We start from the raw sequence: 17,160 nt of genomic DNA on the forward strand, positions 1-17,160 counted from the left end.
TTCCTCTCTGTCCAGAATCAACCCACTGTCCTCAACACAAAGGATCTTATTAATATAATCTATGATCACATTCACTTTCTCAATAAGTGTTCAATAAACACCTACTATCAGCCTATCTGCCTCTCTCTGTCTTTGCCTCTCTCTCTTGTTCTCTATCTCTATCTATCTATCTATCTATCTATCTATCTATCTATCTATCTATCTACCTATCAATCTATCTATCAATCTATCTATCTATCTATCTATCTATCTATCTATCTATCTATCTATCTGTCTGTCTGTCTGTCTGTCTGTCTGTCTGTCTGTCTATCATCTATTATCATCATCTATCTTTATCTCTATAATCTATCTATCATCTAGCTCTTTTCTATTATCTATCTATGTATCTATGTATCTATCTATCTACCATCTATCTATTCATCTATCTCTATATCTATTATCTATCTTTTATCATCATCTATCTCTATCATCTATCTATCCATCTATCTCTATATTACTTATTTATTTATTATCTATCATCTTTCTTTCTATTCCAATCCTATGGCAGATAAAGAGATATTTAGTTCTGTGTTCTTTATTTGTTGAGAGTTTAGTATGGAGTATTGATCTTTCTGTTTTCAGGGTTTCTTAGCAAACAATGCTAACACATGTACCATGTGTGGCACATGAATATGTTTGTAGGCAGCCAGAAGTTAGAGGAACTGTATGTATAGTAAGCAATAGATCAACTGACTGTTCAAATGCATTCTGGAAAGGAGGGTGCTGAGAGAAAACAGGGTAGGCGGGTCTAGAAGTGATCCTGGAGAAAGGGAGGACGTCAAGTTCAGAGGGAAGCTGTACAATAGGAGCAGTGAAGCCAGTTTCAACGTTTCCTGGAGCACCTATCTGCACTGGACAGATGGTATCTACCTTGGTAGGTAAAGTAGAAAGAGAAAGGAGAGTTGACTAGTCCTAGAAGCCCAGGTCAAGCTGCTGTCCTGGGGCATGACATTGACTGTTCACAGCAGAACTGCCTTTTACCCTATTAATGCAAATTATTTTTTTATTCACTATAATTTATTTACATTTCAAATGATTTCCCCTTTTCTAGCCCCCCACTCCCCGAAAGTCCCGTAAGCCCCCTTCTCTTCCCCTGTCCTCCCACCCACCAATGCAAATTATTATAAAAATAATCAGAATTGACACTGGTACTGAAGGATAAAGTACAAGGAGAAAATATTTTTTCCGTACCTGGAAACAGAGTTACACATTGTGCTTTTTGGTAGCAGACGTGTTAGTGTAACCACCCCCTCCTTTTTCTCTCTAAATAAGAAGCAACTCCATAGCAAATTGTGACTATGGGAAGCCAATAGCATTGATCAAAACCATTAGACAATATAATTACTCTGTCATTCAGAAGGAGATAGGTAGGGGTTAGGAAAAACCAAAAACCAAAGATAAGTATGACCCATCAATGGAAGATGAGCACTTAATAGTAGCCATACCTGTGTGCATGTATGACTAGCTTTAAACATATTAGAGTACTCACTGATGTAACAGCCATGACAAAAGCCGCTTTGAAACAGGAATGTAAGAATTCATTGTAGGTGAATTCATTTCCATGTTCAGTGGAAAAGGGACCTTGACTGACAAGATTAAATGGAGGGAACAGCCTATTACAGTCCTACTTGGAAGATGGTATAGTGAGGTTGTCCTACCAGAGGTATGTGTGGAAAGATGCTCTGCCAATGCATAGCAGGAATCCAATAATCTCCCTTATTTTTGTTGTAATTATAAATAGTATAAAATTATAAAAATTTACCCACTGGGCTTTTCTTTTAATTAATATAAGTGCTTATAGTTCAGATAACTTTCAAATTAACCTTTGGTTAAAACAATGTAGGTTAAACATACTTTTTACTTTTTCTTCATTTCATGATTCCCATACTCTACAATTATATTCTTTTGGTTTATTTCAAACCTTCTTGTTTTTAAATGTTTTTCATTGAGGTGAGCTATAGTTTGTTTTTATTACTTGCTTTTGTTCAACTGTCCATTCTCTCGCAAGTCCCTGGGTAAAAATGTGAAGTCTGGATACAGGAACCTCGTCTATTCTTGTTGACGTTGTAGAGGGTATCCCATATGAGCTGTTGAGTCATTGTAATGATTCTTGTGTGGAGTGGTGTCTTTTGGAGTTTGAAAGCCTTGATCCACAGAGTGGAACTATTAAGCCTTTAAGAAGGTGGGCCCTTTAGAGTCAGAATACAGTGGGAGGCCCTTCATCCATTGAGGCTCCACCTTTGAAGGGGATTGTGAACCCTACTATGTTCCTCTATTTTTGCTTCCTGGCTCACAGGAAGTCATTCTAGCCATGTCCCACCCTGCACTGTGATATGCTGCCTTGTCAGAGGCTGAGAGCAGTAGATATCACTGAAGTTAGACTAAAACTTCCCAAATTAAGAACCAAAGTCACTATATAAGCCTTGGGTATTTCTTTATAGTGCTGGTGTGCTGTCTTGTATATAGGGTAGGCTCTGAACAAAGTGCCAGTAGAAGGAGTTGCACTGTGCAGGTCTGGAAGGATTCTCACTACAAGTTAAACGAGTGAGGTTGCAAAGATTATTTACACTGTCAAAGCTGCACTGAGACTGTAAGACAGGATTCTGATTCCTGGGATGAGAAAATCCTTCTCTGTTCCTGCCAATCAGAGAGGGAAACATCTTGGAATGGTTAAAAGAACAGTCCTAAAGTTCTTGCATGTGTCAGAAAATAAAAACAAAACAGAATTACCTCCTGTGAAAGCCTGGAAAATGTACTCTATAGCAGGCTGACAAGATAACATTGAGCTGTGTCTATCCCTTAATATTCATGCTCAGAAGAATCTGGGAATCTCATCTTCCAAACAAACAAACAAACAAACAAATAAAACCCCACTAGGCTACTTCATATTCAGTTTGTATATGAACAGCATGACACTCACAACAAAAAAATAAAACAAGAGAAGCACCTGAGACCACCATAACTTGTCAGGATAGAGGAGTCACAAGAGTCTTTCTCATGTGTCTCATGCTGGCCTCAACTCATTACATGGCAGAGGCTGGTACCTTTGAACTTCTGACCCTTCTGTCTCCATCTCCGGAGGACTGAGATCACAGGCATGTTCCCTAAACCTGGTCTACGGTAGTACTAGGCATGAATGTGAAGCTTCAGTCCCACCAACTGAGCTCTACCCTCGGCCATTGTGGCATAGTTTCCCAAGAGTAAAAATACATTCAGAAGGAAAAAAGCCCATAAAACCATGCCTTGGGGTTGTAATGAGCATTGAGACATTTGAGACATCTACTTTATTCCATTTAAGAAACACGCCAGAAAGATCCGTTTCTTTGCTTACTCCATGAATGGAAGCAATTAGCTTCCTTAGGGCAGCTAGAGGGCACAAGGTGCCACACATGTGCTGACTAGAGAGAGGTGACCATGTATCTATGGAAAAAAAATCAACGAACGAAGAAGCCATTGCCTAAATGAAAGAATAAGGCCTAACTGCAGGAGACATACTGAGTCTGAGGATGTGCTTAATCACATGTCTGTAAGGTGATCTTACTGATTGACCTTTAGTGAGGACACAATGTTGCAGCGTCACCGGTGGTATACCTTTGGCATGAGGCTGAGCTAGGAGGCCAACACTTAAAAGGTTAAGTGCAACAGCAGCTGCACTGAGGTGATGGAGAAGGTTCCTAAGGGAGTCAACAGATGATGCTGATGCCGACTGCTCCAGATATCCTTGGTACCAATTCCATATCTAGCATTTTGGTGGTGTTCTTGCTCTAAATAATTTTACATATTAACATGGGTCTTGCTATATCATAAGGTTGAGGTGGTCAAAGAAGATGAGTTAAGGAAAAAATAGAGGAGTCTCAGGCCCCTCAGATTACATGAACAATACCAACTACTTTACATCAGCATAGTAGGTCAAGATCATTTGTGCCTTCCAAGCTTAGGCCTGAAGATCTTAGTGCTTGCCTGAAGACTTTTGAGTAAACCCTTGGTAGAAACATTGGGAACCTGTCTTCTGCTGACACTTATTCTGGAAACATTTTAAATGAGGAGATTGCCATCTTTGTTCACAGTATCCATTGACAACCTGCAGATATAGATCTCATAATAGAATTTAATAAAATATTTGATGACTTAAAGGTTTGAGTTGCAAAAGAAAAATAAAGAATCACACAATTATAGGATTATATTTTTAATTAATTAATCAATAAAAATTTAAGGTGAGTGTCCCAGTGAGGACACCTGCATCTTTACAGTTTCCCTAAGACAGACAGGACAACCCAGGACACACAAGAAAGTGTGTCTTCCTTAGTGCTGCCATCTATGATCCAAAGTTACAGAAAATATTAATGAAAGCACCAAGATGTAGGAAGAAAGACTGTAGTCATCATTACAGAAAACATCAATAACACCAAGAAGAAGTAGAAAGGCTGTAGCAATAGTTACAGAAAGCATAGATAACCCAAGAATATGTAGGAAGACTGTACCAATGGTTACAGAAAAAAGCAGAAGAGACCAAGAAGATGTAGGAAAACCATAGCAATCTTTCAGAAGTTTGGTGAAGGATGTCTTCAGTTTTTTCTCTGCTTGGTTTCTAAGACATTCAAGTTGCTAAATAAATAAAGCATTTTTAGGGTTTTATAGAAGATTCAGAGAGAAAGGGTATCAAAATTACTTTTTAAGAACATAAAGTCAAATATAAATTAAGATTTTGAACATGATTTTTTTTGTCACATTAGCTTGCATGATAATTCTTGTGGGTGACATTTTAAAATATCATTATTGACCTTTGGCAATGGTAACTGAAGAAACTTCTGTTAATTATTAGCTGGAACTGTTATGCTTGCATTTCTTAGTATCGTTGGGTATGGGGATCAGCCAACTTATAAAAAAAGGATACAAATAATAGGTTAAAGAAGCAAAAACAGCAAAACTCAGGCAAAGAACATTGATTAATGAATTTTTAAAAATTCTTAAAGGTCATGTGCTGAAGTTTGGCTGAGCCTCGGGCAGATCTAATGAACATGACCAAGCCCCTCTGTGTGCAGCAGGTAACCCGTGCTGACTCCGAATTTGCTGACATTACAGGGTTATTATTTCTGGAAGGATGCAGCATTCTGGAACAATTTCTCTAATGTTTCCATTAAGACCATGGCTTCCTCCAATTTAGGGTAACATATTCCATTTTTCTCATTACCCCAAAACACACAGAAGTGTGTCTAGCATGGAGGGTTTGTGTCAGCCAAAGAAAAGGAGAAAAAAACTCACTCGATTTTGATGGTACTTAACCCCATTTTGTACTTGGTAAGTACATCTGTGTTGTGGATCACATGTCAGTGTGCAAGATTTTTTAAAGTAATAAAATATATATTTTGCTTTAAAAAACATTAACTTATGGCAATCTTGAGGATTTCTTAAAGTAGAAATGGGCAGCTGCCATTGTGTGAGTGGTACTTTAATACCCAGGCCACGGAAAAGAGTCTATGAGAAAAGGGCTTCTGAGAACAGAATTGGGACAAAGGTTTCCAGATAGAGAGTCAGAGAGGAGGCATTTGGTGGTCATTTATCATGAGGGTCTGCTTTTTGCTGTGATCAGACAGGGCTTGCTGTAGAAATGCACTCTAGTTGCTAAATACTTCATTTGGAGACACTCTCCTAAGACATATCTCAATTTATACTTAAGGGCAAAGAGTAATTACAGGAGGCAAGGCTTGGAAGGGTGTGCTAGGGTTTGTGCTCTAAAGCCCACTTTCTGGATCCAGGACTTCCTCAGTGATAGGACTTGATAGAGTCATTATCTCCCCTTGTCTCTGGGTTCTCTACTGTAAGAGTCATCACCTTGAAGCTGTGTTACTAGCAGAGCAGTGATCTGGAGTAAATGCTACAGTGGAGCTAAAGAACACATTTCTTGCAGATCAAAACAACCCTGAGATTTCACCTTACACCAGTCAGAATGGCTAAGGTCAAAAACTCTGGAGACAGTAGGTGTTGGCGAGGATGTGGAGAAAGAGGAACACTCCTCCACTGCTGGTGGGGCTGTAATATGGTACAACCACTATGGAAATCAGTCTGGAGGTTCCTCAGAAAACTGGACATGAGACTTCCAGAGGACCCTGCTATACCTCTCCTGGGCATATACCCAAAGGATTCCCCGGCATGCAATAAAGACACATGCTCCATTATGTTCATAGCAGCCTTATTTATAATAGCCAGAAGCTGGAAAGAACCCAGATGCCCCTCAAAGGAGGAATGGATACAGAAACTGTTCACTCACTGTGTATCTTATTCAGTGCAGGATATTATGATAAAATACCGTACAATGAATGGCTTAAACGAGAAGCATTCATTACCCTCAGTATAAGAGTCTAGAACGACAAGAGATTAGCATCCTAGCAGATCTGTCTCTTTGGTGACCACCTTTCCTCTGGCCCAGACAGTCTTTCATTCACCTGTCCTGGGCCAGAAAATATGGAAGCTGTTGACCTTGCTCTTATAAACTCACTAATTCTATCCTGACAATCTCATTCCTTCATCTAAACCTGAGTACCTTACACAGAGCCCACTTGTAAATTCCATTGTGTGTGTGGGCTGAGGCTTAAACATATGGTCTATAAGCATTTTGGTTCACTCCTATGTGCACATGGGTAGTAAAGGTATTACGTAGATAAGCATCCTAGGTTAAAAACAATGCATACAACAGGAGAGTCAAAGAGATATGCAGGGGTGGGTGGAGAGATGGCTTATGTTAAGAGCATGTACTTAACGTTCAGAGGACCAGATTTAAACCCCCAGCAACCATGTCAGGTGGCTCACAACTGCCTGTAACTCTAGCTGCAGGCCAGAGCCTCTGTGGGCACCTGCATTCATGTGTGCACACACTTAGCCATAATTAAAAGTAATAAAAGATTATTTAACAAAACAAAATGTGGAAACTTGGCAGCTAGCATTTTTTAATTATATGAGAGGTTTTTTTTTTTTAATTATTGGAAATCTTTGATGTTTGACCCTAATTCAAATGAGAGGTTCTCAACTAGTCCAAGGTTATTATACTGTACACAGCCAAATAGATTACTTTTATTTGTATTACTTACTTTATTTTGCATTTTATTCATTAATCTGGTTACCAATAATTTATTGAGTTAGATAAAGAAAATTATAAAATCTATGCTATTTCTCCACTGAAGGGCAAGGTCTGTATTTTCTCTCTTCCATCTAAGAGGACTCATTGACTATTAGCTAAAAGAATGTTATAGAAATAATATTGTAGAGTTTTGGTTTTAATCTTAGGTCTTAATAGACGACAACTTCCTTTTCCTGTTGTATTAGAAATCCCTCCTGCATCCTCACTTCATCTTATAAAAGTGCCATGTTCACTGCTTGAGAGACCGAAAGTGAGGCAATGCCTACAGGAGAGGGAAGGTCCAAGTCTAAACCAGCTTCGTGTTGTCCTTGACCAGCAGCAGGGGGTGGATTATCTTAGACTTTTTTATTTCACCCTAGCCATGAGCTCAAGAGCAGCTAAAAGTGGGCCAGTTTATGTCAGAGTAGAGAAGTCATTCCACTGACTCACAAGCACACACAACAGGAAAATTAGTTATATTAAACAAATACCATATTTTTAAGCTACTGTGTTTTTAAATAGTTTGTTATTAGCAAGAAAAGGAAGACTTATTTAGTTCCCTCTATAATAAGTGCTATATTCTGTGTTAGAGAAATAGTCATGGCCTTTTCCTTGAAGTAGTCATAGCCCTCGTAGCTTCCACTAACATAACCTTTGTTTTCTTCACAGTTTCTATTCCTGCACAAACATCATGACCAAGAAGCAAGTTGGGGAGGAAAGGGTTTATTCAGCTTACACTTCTGCATTGCTGTTCATCACTAAAGGAAGTCAGGACTGGAACTCAAGCAGGTCAGGAAGCAGGAGCTGATGCAGAGGCCATGGAGGGATGTTTCTTACTGGCTTGCTTCCCCTGGCTTGCCCAGCCTGATCTCTTATAGAACCCAAGACCACCAGCCCAGAGATGGCACCACCCACAAGGAGCCCTCCCCCTTCATTACTAATTGAGAAAATGCCCCACAGTTGGATCTCATGGAGGCACTTCCCCAACTAAAGTTCCTTTCTCTGTGATAACTCTAGCCTGTGTCAAGTTGACACACAAAACCAGCCAGTACAACCTTGTATATGCTTTAGCAGAAAATTTAAAATCATCTTATTTCTCTATCTAGTTTTAAATTTTCTAAAAAGACATCTGTATCTCCAGTGAAATGGCTTAGCCTTCAGCTATGCTATCTGCATGTAGAAAACTAAGTGCGGGAGACAGAAATAGAAACAGGGCATGTTACAGACTGAACTATGCATCCCTCATAGCTTCTACACTAAAATATTGATGCCTAGCCTTGGGGTATAACCATAGGATCTTTATTGGGATGATTAAGTCAAAATGGGACAGCAAACTAAGGTAGAATGAAGGAAAATGGGTAGAAGAGAGAAGAGAGAGGAGAAGTGAGGGAGAAGAAGGGAGAGAGGAGAGTAGAGGGAGAGGGATGGAGAGAAGGGAGAGGGACACACTCTACGGGAAAGCCATGCAAAAACCTGGAGAGAAGCTGGGTACCTAGAAGCCAAGGAGAAGGTCCTCCAAAGAAGCGAGCATGAATAACAGAACTCTGAAGGAAATCAAAGTTCCAGATTGAGGAATAAACATAATTATTTAAGCGTCCAAGCCCCGGACTTTGGTATTGTGGTCTAAGTGCTTACTTAATACAGGGATTATAAAGAACCAGACACACAGGCCAGCAAGAGTCACAGCAGTACCAGGAACCTTCCAGGTACATCAAATCTTCAGGAGGGCTGCACTTGTTACAGCTGCTCAGATAGTAAGACAGTGCATTGTGTGAGAACATGACCAAGGGCTCCCGTGGACAGACAGAGACTATGTGCAATCTGAGGACAACTCAAACATTGAGCATTGTGGCCAGCTAGTGACAACATAGTCCATATTGGGAACCATGGGGGAGGAGGCTGTCTAGTTCATATTCCCATATTCTGTAAAGCCACTTTCTGGGCCATTGTTTCCAGGGTCCTGTGACTCTTTAAGAAAGCCGAAATCATGTGCTTAGCATGAATGGTGATACCTGCTGAGGTGGGCAGACCAGAGGTAACACTTTGGGGTGCCTGTAATGTCCCTGGTGTGCATGAATGAACTTCAGGAATGAGGCTTGATTTTTATCCTTCCATGTGGGCAGTGGATCTGGAAGTGTGACCCGCCAGGGCTTTTAATCCTGATATAAGCAAGACATAGTGGGCAGTGGTTCTGGAAGTGTGGCCCACCAGGGCTTTTAATCCTGATATAAGCAAGACATAGTGGCAGGCAGCCTTTCTAGATGAGCCAGGCAGAGGCTGGAGAGAATACACAATAGTTATGAGTGAAGGATGCTCTTTGAGAAGCTCCAAGTTCCATCCCAGCATCCATATAGCCACAGTCATCTTTAAGTCTAGATCTGAGAGGTCCTACCCCCTCATCCAGCCTCTGAGGGCTTTGTACATAATATGGTGTACAAACATACACGCAGAAAGAAACATCCACACACATAAGACAACAGAGTGAAAGCAAGATCCTGCAGCCTGGTATGGTGGCACACACCTTTAATGCCAGTGCTTGGGAGGTAAAGGAATGTGGGTGAATGCGAGTTTCAGGCCAGCCAGGGCTACATGCAGTGAGGGACCTTGTCAAACAAACTGACAGCCTGGAGTTTCATGATGATGATGATGATGATGATGGAATCATCATTGGGATGCCCTTGTATATATTCTCCTCCCATTTGAGTGTGATTAGACTGTGGGATGTCTATAGTCTATACAAGGTATCTGTATAATAGGTAGAAATGATGGGATGCCATCTTTGCACTCTGTCAGGGAAAGGTTGACAGTTTTTGTCTCACTCTCTCTAATGAGACAGTTCCAGGAAACTTAGACCCTGAGTCCAGCAGTCTGCTTTAATAACTAAAGCTGACAAGGCCACCTAAGTTGCCTTAGACTCCCTGCTTTGCCTTGACTGCAAACTGACAAAGGACCTGGAACCAGGAATTCATAGCCACACCTGGATTCATGACTCACTGAAAAAAATGGTAAGAAAAAAAGCATTTGTTGTTTGTAGGCTTAGATTTTTTTTTTACAACCTACTTTATAAGGGTTTCTAAATACTTTAACCTCGCTTATAGCCTACCGCCCACCAGAGGTAGTGGAAAAGAAATATTAATAGGAAAGGAGGGTTGTGGATCTGTTTAGGAATACTTCTTTGGGGGGCTATTACAAAGTTCATTGCCAACAGTCCAGTCCTCTAGCAAAACACCAACACAAATTAGCAGGAGCAGTCCAATCCATTTGGCCACCACCACTCATAAATCTGCAATGGCAGGTTGATCAAAAAGAAACTATGACGTGATGTGGCAAGAAATCCCCATAATGTCATGAGAAGTTCTTTGGTGAGTTCACAACAAGCAAAGATCAGCAACATGATGCAAGGTGAACCAATATAAGAGCATTGGCTGTGGAGGCAAGGCAGAGCAAGGTGAACCAATGCTCGAGCCTCCTCCCTCTGCCTGTAGGGTCATATTGATATTCTTTCTAAGCATCATATGTCCCCTCATGGGTCTGCTCCAGGAAAACCTCCTCTCACCTGTGTCTGCTTCCATATTCTTTCACATGTCCGCTATAGCAAAAACATCCTTTCACCTGTGTGCCCCAGCAAAAAATCATATGACATTTACAAATGACCCCGAGGCTCTCTTTTCCAGAAATTTCCTCTTCAGTTGTTAAAAGGAACCAACAAAACAAAACAGAAAACTAGGGACAATAAACTATTTTTTTTTTCTGGTGGAAAAAGAACAAGACAAGATTACACAATGGTCACATGTATCTTTTATTATTTAAATAAACTTATTTTGTGATAAGAGCCTCCCTTTAGGAAGACCATGAGTTCAGCAGGAGGTTTTGTCCTATGGTAGGGTAAACATAGGAACTGTACAGAAAACTTTCTCTGAACTTACCAAGAGAGCAGACTACTTTGAGGGTGTATAGAATTTTAAAAATTGCATCAGCCAGTTAATATTTATTTATCAGTGTGACAAGGTATCGTTTTTATAGTGGTAGATGGGCACCATTTTTGTTTCACTGGAGGGAAATCTAATCTGAATAAAACAGTAACTTTTCACACATGACTTCTAATCCATGCATGTAAATCAAACTGAGGATCTATTATTCATTATTAAAAGAATGGGGTATTTTTATTACATTGAGCATGAAACACAAATACTGTGAAAAATTTAGTGCCCTTTTTGGAAATTTCAAGACACTTATCATGTCACCATCTAGCTGAGGCTTGCTCTCATTTTTAAAATATAGCCACAAAATTAATAAATTTGAAGTTTTATGCTACAAAAAGAGGGATGCTCTATTTCAATGAAATAGGCAAATTTATTTTTTATTTAAAGCTTCCTAGATACTTAAGTTGGGAAAGCACCCCAGTAGTGTTCAAATTCCAATATGTATATAAAGAATATAGTTCATATTCTTGTCATTATTCATCATGGCCACAGTGTTCTTCCCTCAAGTGCTTTCTGAAAATGGCATATATATTTCAGAAACTGATTAAAATGACCTGAAGTATTAATTCGTAAAATATGATGAACCCAACACTTTGCAAGAGGTGATTTTCTGTGTGACATTTAATATGTAAGAGCTGAAATGATTTTAATAACTCACAGGAAGGAGTGGTCCTAGGGAATCCAGACCCTGAGCATGATTGCATTTATTGATTATTAGTTATTACCATTAAAAGTCCAGAGCCCTCTCATATAATATATTTTGTGACTTTAGAGTATTTCCCATTATGTCAGTTGATGGAAGGCCTTTTTCTCAGCCCTAAAAGGACTGTGTTATCCTGTTGACAGAATCCAGGACTTGTGGAAACTTTGGTGGCTACACCAGTGAGCCCTAGATGTTCAGTATCATCAATGACTTTTCCTGACTTGCTCCCTAACTCACATTCTAGGGTGACTACATATAATTCTCTCCAATTAGATGAAGGAAGTCTAGTTCTGAGTTCGCCCCAATCCCTGACTCCTACCCAAATAGATTTTAGATGCAAAGGATGCTTGTCACAAGTGCATCTCCAGGATGAGACTTAATGGAGTCATCCTGGTTTTACTAGCATTCACTGTCATGGCAATTATAAACTCCTTTGGCCCAGTCCTTGCTTTTAGGAAATGGGAATTTAACATGTAATTCACAGCAATATTATAAACCTTAAATGCTTTGTGCAAACAGATTACCATAGTTTTAAGTAAGGGATGATAATTTTTTTCTTTCTTTAATTTTTTTTATCACTTATTGGCAATCCTCTGTCTGGAGTGTCCTTGATTTCCTCTATAGTTTATATTTTTCTGATCCTTAAAATTTTTCCATTAAGCAGTCTATTCTTTTCCCTCCTATAAAAATTCCTCACTCTTGTGATGCCATGGTGTCTCCATTTCATTCTTCAGGATGACATGAAATGTTTACAAGTCAATCAATACACAGTGCCATTTGCAATATATTCATCCATTTCCAATCATTCTGACAAATACCTAAGATCATCATTATTCCTTGCTGTTTGGGTCTTGTGGTGATGCACAGCAGGAGCATGTGCTGGAACTAAACTTCCTGATTCACAGCAGGTCAAAGATAGAGGAAGAGACTGTGGTCCCACAGCCCCTCCAGCATGTTTCCAGTGACCCAAATTTCTTCCTCAAAGTCAAACTTCTTAAAGACTCCATCTCCTGATAGAGCCAAACTCGAGAACAAGTCATTAACATGGGAGACTTCGGGGGACATTTCAAGTCAATATGAATTATTATTCCTCTGATGTGATGAGCAAGTACTAATCCCTCGTGCCCACCTTTTGTCTGTTACATCACTATTTACCTAAGTGACACCATCAAGAGGAATGTGAGAACCTCGTTCTTTGTTGAGCCCATTTTACAGATGAGATAAATGGACTTTCCAAGATGTTTAAAATGATCCTCAAAACTAGCATGGATTATTCCATCATGTTCTCAGCCTGATCTGAAAAAAGCAGAAGATTTGAAATACTGTTTTTGTTTTCTTTTTTCTTTCTTTCTTTTTTTCTATATTGGAGAATCACTCTCCTATTCCTATAATTTTTCTTTGATTTTTTTTCACACACTGGATTCTATTTCTAAAATCAAATTTCTCTCTTTTCACCCTTTTGCTATCTTTCCCTGAAGAGGCAAACTGTGTATCATGTAGTAAAGTTTCCCTTTGAGCAGGGCCGTTCTACTGCCCCATGCCAAAAGATAGGCATAAGCTTCCTGAATGTGGAGACTTCACATTTCCATGCAAGTTCTCTAGCAGAACAGAACAAACAGAATGTAAGATAAACTATAAGAAGAGATTTATTTGATTGGTTCCTATGATCAGAGAAAGGACAATCTCACAGTGGTCACAGGCACCGCACATGACCTCTCACTTTCTCTGCTTCCTACAGAAGACCTACATGCCAATCATCTCTAGAAGCGCCCTGACAGACACACCCAAATATGTGTCAGCTTGACAAGCAAGAATTATCCTCATAGGCCCTCTTTGTTCCCTGCTGTTCTTCTGACCTCTAGAAATGTAGCTGTCTCTATGTGGATTTTCAAAGTTGGAGCACAGATTTGAGAATTTTAGTCTCATCAACACCTTCAAAGGGACTGGTGAGCTCCTTTTGATTGATTTATTTTTTTAATACTAGAGATTGAACCCAAGAGCTTGAGACAGCTGCCCCACCAATACGCTACAGTTTCAGAACAACCTGAATTATCTTTTTTAAAAATATGGTGTTTTATGTAAATGTACACATTTAATTTTACTGGGAATTCTGCATTTTTATTTTTGTCCTTTGTGTTCATGTGCACTGTTTTCAGAGTTCAGAATGTCCTAGTTACAAAATAGCAATTCGTGTTCACTTCCCATGAAATTCAACAATCAAATCGTTTTGAATTCTCTAAAGAGGAGGATCTTGCTTCTGTTTGAACTCGCTAACATTCCCAGGGAATATGTTTCAATATTTCAACATCTATACAAAATGCTTTACAATTCCTTTTAAGGTATTAATTTTCATATGAACACCATGTGAAGTCACAAAGGACTGAGTAGGGCAAAGAATTTCTCCAAGGTCACCCAGCCTGTTAATTGCAAAGGATCAGCTTGGCTTTCTTTCCCTATCCACATCTGATTCCCAAATATACTAACCAGCAGTGAATGACTTTGAGTTGATGAAATCTCCAGAGCTTAGGCAGAGGGCAGGAACAGGATTCACATTCAAACTCCCAAACATTACCAAACTCAAGGACCAATCAAGATCAATGAATAAAGCAAATCAAAACCTGTCACATCTGTGCTGGACAGTTTTACATCAATTTGACACAAGCTAAAGTCACCTGAGAGGAGGAAACCTCAATTAAGAAAATGCCTCCATAAGAATGAGTTGTAGACAAGACTAATTTTCTTAATTAGTGATCAATACAGTAGGGCCCAGCATACCATCTCTTCCATAAACTCTGAGTCTCAGTGCTGTTTCTGCCTTAAGAAAAAGTTTTTGAACAGAACACACACCTGCCATATTTTTAGTGCATTATAATTTATGATTTTAGAATCAGTTGAGGTAGGCCAAACATTTATGACTATTGATAAAATCCTATTAGTTGATTGTCTATTGCCTTTCTACCAGTTTATAGCTAATGAAAGGTTATTATGCAAGTGCCAATGTTAGGCTTCATTTACAATAATTGACATTTAATGAATGTAAGTGAATAAATTATGCCGAAGGAACAAAAACATCAGATACAATTGTTGACAGGAGTTAAATTAATAATTTGGTAACTGAGGACATCTTATCTTTTTATTGACCTGTGATGGGCAGATGTTAAGTACATAAGGAGGCCTGGTGTATATACCAAGTGCCACAATGTGGTGTAAGAGTTTTGTGCAATACAGAGTGTCACATTGACACTATCTTCATCATTATGTGTCTTTGGTGCGATGTGGGATGCCCAAAGGGAAATTGTCGATAATCAACATTTACTGCCCAAAGTTTTCTACTTTCCAAATGATATATTTGCATGTTCCTTGTAAAGCCATTTGTGGCTAATTTGTTGGTCTTTGATCTAATCAGACTGCAGATGTTCAGAAACACCATCTTTTTGTGCACAGAGGCTCACTCACTGGGGTTTGGAAAAGTAATGGGCTGTGCCCAATTTTCCCCCAATGTGTTCAACTCTCAGGGACAATGAAGGGAAAGATCTGTCTTTTGCCTAACAAGGAGAAAATGGGGGAAAAAACCCACAACTTTTTATTTCTCTATTTAAAGACAAGAATAAGAAAGAAAAAAATATGAGGAAACAGAAAAGTCTGTTAATCCCAGAACTGAATTTTCCAAATTAAAATATTCAATTAAAATTCTTCCATCTCTACAGAGTGAAATGTTCTTAGTCACACATTTGAGTAGCATGCAAAGAGATGAGTTACAACAAGTTGAGGTTGAGCTTGAGTAATGGCATTGCATATCATTGCACGATGAGATGATATTCCATGAATTTCCTCACTATCTCAGTCATGTTTCATGGAGCCTGGTGGGAAAGTCATATGGCAAATCCTGTAATTATTCAAATAGGACTCAGTCTGATTTTAGATGGAAATAGCATTATCCTAATTAATCAGGTGGATTGGTGAGAGTTCCTAAAAGATACACAGATCTGCTTTGCTTGTCTTTGTACCTGCATGGGGTAGTGAGTCAAAATGTAGGCTGAAGGACCCAGTGACCAGCTGATTCATTATTCAACATGTGTCCCCTGATTCATTTCTACCCCTCATGCTGGTTAAGATGTAAGAACGAATCAAATAGTAACCAGCATTTAAAATAAGTACCCTTGAGTTATTCTTATGCAAAACAAATATGGGGCTATAAAGCCTTCAGACTTTATCAAGAATGTTAGAGACTTTTGATTGGTTAAATTAAACTGGAGAAATTGTACAATTAGGTGCAGGGGCTTTAGGAATGAGATCACAAGACCATGCCTTTTATTTGGGGAAGATTTCTATTCAGAATTAGTAATTTATAAAGTAGAAGATAAATTCAGTCTTTTAGAAAGTTTTGTTCCTTAAGGACACTTGATTTTATTGGAACAAAGATGTTTCTACTCAAAACATTCTGGATCCATTGTAGTTCCCTTAACCCAAAGTGAGCAACTTGAATATAGGCATGTAGAAGAAGAGGCCACGATGCTCACTTTGTGGAAGTGATGAAGATGGTGGAACAGAGAAGAATGACCTTTAGGACTCTGGGCATGGGACCAAGCGTGACCTTTTGCATTGGTTCCTCCTGTTTGCAGGAAGCATAGCTCCGATAGCTCCCTGAGGCCTAAACTCAGATCCCAGCTCTACCTTACACCTTTTTTGGGATGTCAGTGAACTCAGCATCTCTACATCTAGTCCAGGGGTTTATAAAATTGGGTCCATAATATACTATACTTTCTTGGATTATTGTGATTATTAAGCTAATGACTATGGAGTGCTTTTGAAAGAAACACCTTGAGTTTAGCAAATAAGTGCTAGCTATTGATATTATAACATCATTTGGGATTAGAGACTTGAAATAATATTCTAACACATAGATTTTGAACACTTGTATTCAGGCATGCAGGGGTGAGAACCTATTTTCTGTTCAGAAGCAGTGTAGTTGTAATTCTATGGGCTTCTGTCCTTTTTACCTAGGTCACAATAAATTTTCAAGAACAATGACTTTTTAAAATCATATAGCAGATAAACAGGGGATTAGAGCTAATTCGCCTATACTTTAAATTCGTGACTGGGAAAACTTGAGGAAAAGAGAATGGCACTATAAAACTCTGCCTGATAATCTAGATGACCCTGGGCTCCATATCAATTCCCAAGCACCTTTCTGAACTGTCTGTTTCCAAAGGAGATTTTGTTATCTCTAATGCAAATTAAGTACTGATTTACTTCCTTGCCTCCCTGTAGTATTCTCAGTAGAGTTTAGTTCACAAAGACACCATTTAGTTTATTTCCAT

At 39.0% G+C, this 17,160-nt stretch overlaps 1 protein-coding gene across 1 annotated transcript in view; it reads left to right on the forward strand.

Moving 5' to 3' along the window:
• LOC127664524 (uncharacterized) overlaps window positions 1-17,160 on the forward strand; it is a 288,099-nt gene that overhangs the window by 86,772 nt on the left and 184,167 nt on the right.

Source organism: Apodemus sylvaticus, chromosome 14 (genome assembly GCF_947179515.1).
Source record: "Apodemus sylvaticus chromosome 14, mApoSyl1.1, whole genome shotgun sequence".
In the NCBI taxonomy this organism is placed as follows: domain Eukaryota; kingdom Metazoa; phylum Chordata; class Mammalia; order Rodentia; family Muridae; genus Apodemus; species Apodemus sylvaticus.